Genomic DNA, 3,225 nt, shown 5'->3' with positions numbered 1-3,225 from the left:
GGATGCATCTCACAACCAATGTGGTAAGAATGGCCTTGTGCCATAGTTTAGGTGGTAGGCTATTATCTTTCTCTGTGGTACATAAAACAATGCTGCTTCTGAGACTTCCCTGTAGTTAAGGGAAGTGTCCAGTGGTTAAGACTCCGTGCTTCCACTGCAGGGGGCGCGGGTTCGATCCCTGGTCAGGGAACTAAGATCCTGCATGCCAAGCAGCATGGCCAAAAAAAAAAAAAAAAGATGCTTCTGACAATTGATGGTGTCTAAGAGCAGATGAAATACAGGGTATGTATTTGTAAGTAAAAATATTTCATAATCAATTTTTATTTATTTTTATTGAAGTATAGTTGATTTACAATGTTGTGTTAGTTTCAGGTGTACAACAAAGTGATTCAGTGATTCTTTTTCATATTCTTTTCCATTATAGTTTATTACAAGATACTGAATATAGTTCCGTATACTATACAGTAGGACCTTGTTGTTTATTTTATATATAGTAGTTTTTATCTGCTAATCCCAAACTCCTAATTTATCACTCCCTGCCCCCTTTCCCATTTGGTAACCATAAGTCAATCTCTGAGAGTATGTTTCTGTTTTGTAAATAGATTCATCATTTATATCATATTTTAAATTCTACATGTAAGTGATATCAGATGATATTTGTGTTTTTCTGTCTGACTTCACTTAGTATCATAATCTCTAGGTCCATCCATGTTGCTGCATTTGGCATTGTTTCTTTTTTTTTTTTTGGCTGCACTGGGTCTTCATTGCTGTGTGTGGGCTTTCTCTAGTTGTGGCGAGCAGAGGCTACTCTTTATTGCGGCGCGTGGGCTTTTCATTGCGGTGGCTTCTCTTGTTGCAGAGCACAGGCTCTAGGCACGTGGGCTTCAGTAGCTGCAGCACACGAGCTCAGTAGTTGCGGCTTATGGGCTCTAGAGCACGGACTCAGTAGTTGTGGCACACAGACTCAGTAGTTGTGGCACATTGGCTTAGTTGCCCCACGGCATGTGGGGTCTTCCCGTACCAGGGATTGAACCCATGTCCTCTGCATTGGCAAGCAGATTCTTAACCACTGGACCACCAGGGAAGTCCATTTCATTCTTTTTTATGGCTGATTTAGATAGATAGGTAGATAGATAGATAGATGTGTATAGATATATCACATCTTCTTTATCCGTTCATCTATTGATGGACACTTGGGTTGCTTCCACGTCTTGGCTATTGTAAATAGTGCTTCTATGAACATTGGGATGCATGGATCTTTTTGAATTAGAGTTTTTTCCAGGTGTATGCCCAGAAGTGAAAATGCTGGATCATATGGTAACTCTATTTTAAGTTTTTTAAGGAACCTCCATACTGTTTTCCATACTGGCTGCACCAATTTACATTCCCACCAAGAGTGTAGGAGGGTTCCCTTTTCTCCACACCCTCTCCAGCATTTATTATTTGTAGGCATTTTGATGATGGCCATTCTGACCAGTGTGAAGTGATACATCATTGTAGTTTTGATTTACATTTCTCTAATAGTGATGTTGAGCATCTTTTCATATGCCTACTGACCAACTGTATGTCTTCTTTGGAGAAATGTCTATTTAGGTCTTCTGCCCATTTTTTGATTGGGTTGTTTGGTTTTTGATATTGAGTTGTATAAGCATAACAAATTTTTAAATAACAGTTCTATTGACATATAATTCACATACAGTACATTCACCCATTTAAAGTATACAATTCAATGGTTTTTAGTATATTCACAGAGTTGTGCAATCACACAATACATGGTCTTTTGTGACTGGCTTTTCTTACTTAGCGTGTTTTCAAGTTTCATCTGTGTTGTAGCATTATACTTAATTTTTAAAGTGATCCATTCACTTCTCAACTCAGAGGAATCCGGCTTCTGAATCCACCTCTTTATTAAAATGACTCCTGTAGGTCACAAGTAATTTCCTCATTATACAGTCTAGTGGACATATCTCAGGCTTCATTTCAACCTCATTCAGCACAAATATGGATTGAGTGTTCACTAAATGCCAGTTTTTACTGGCATCAATCACTTCCTTCTCTCTGACATGCTCCTTCCTTAAATTCCACACCTCATGCTCATTTGTCTGTTTCTCTGTCTGGACCTTCTCTGTCTGCTTCCTTGGTTCTCCCTTCCCCTCTCCTTTGGCTTGTCTTTGGCCTTTGTCCCCTCCTTTGACGTTCTTCCAGTGATATCCAGCAGACTGGTATCCTCCATGATCAGGCCCTCAATCTGACACAATCCTCAATCAGGTTGTATCTTCAACCCTAACCTCTGTTTCTCCACCTGCCTGCTAGACCTTTCTCCCTGGGTGTTGCACGGGTGCCTCACACTCCATGCTAGATGGAATCTCTCCTCTGCATAACCCAGCACTCCTCTTAAGCCACTTAAATTCTGCCTTATACTCTTTCATTCAACAAAATTATTTACTCGAGGCCTGTGTCACAACCGTGCTCCACCAGATCATTGGTCAGGCCAAGAATCATCCTAGCTTGATCCCCCTCTTCGTATTTATTGGAGCAGGAGGTACTGGAGGGGCACTGTATGCCAGACTACAGGAGCACTGTATGTCTGGCATTGTTCAACCCAGATGTCAGTTGGGACAGAAAGAATAACCCAGAACCCTGGAACAAAGTGGGCCCCAATGATTAATACAAGTTCTACCCAGTGAATGTAGATTACAGCAAAGTGAAGAAAGAAGGTCCAGACTTCTAAATGAAACGTTTCACTATAAAGCTGCTTAGAATGAAGGTCTTCCAGAAGCCATCTGCACAATTTTGCACTTGACCAGGAAATAGTTCCCCTCTCAATGCGTGATCATGTTGGTGTATTGTGTTGGGGTTTACACTGATTAATAAATAATCTGAAACTTAAATTTCAGATTAATAAATAATCTGAAACTTAAAAAAAAAAAAAGTTACTGAGAATCTGTTGCTGTTGGAAGTACTAAAGACATGTTAGAAAAGAAAACAAAGTCCCTTTTCTCCAAGAGCTTCCCCTCTAGGGAGAGAGCCAGGTGGTCAACCATGAACCTGCAATATGGCTGGTGGTGATGAGTTCCTTAAAACAATTAGAACAGGGTAAAGGGATCAAAAGTGACAGTGGGCTGTGCTGGTTATTCTCTGCTTACTGTCCCTCCCTCCCATACAATTCACCCATCGTCCTCCCTCTCAGCCCTGTTCCATGCCCCAGGGACTGGCCTACAAGGC

At 40.9% G+C, this 3,225-nt stretch overlaps 1 pseudogene; it reads left to right on the top strand.

The window, feature by feature from the left end:
* Positions 1–2,352: 2,352 nt before the first annotated feature.
* Positions 2,353–2,823, top strand: LOC132515375 (cytochrome c oxidase subunit NDUFA4-like; annotated as a pseudogene).
* Positions 2,824–3,225: the final 402 nt, after the last annotated feature.

Source organism: Lagenorhynchus albirostris, chromosome 2 (genome assembly GCF_949774975.1).
Source record: "Lagenorhynchus albirostris chromosome 2, mLagAlb1.1, whole genome shotgun sequence".
Lineage (NCBI taxonomy): Eukaryota > Metazoa > Chordata > Mammalia > Artiodactyla > Delphinidae > Lagenorhynchus > Lagenorhynchus albirostris.
Note: the sequence above shows the minus strand (reverse complement) of the source record. Positions and strands in the feature narration are given on the sequence as shown.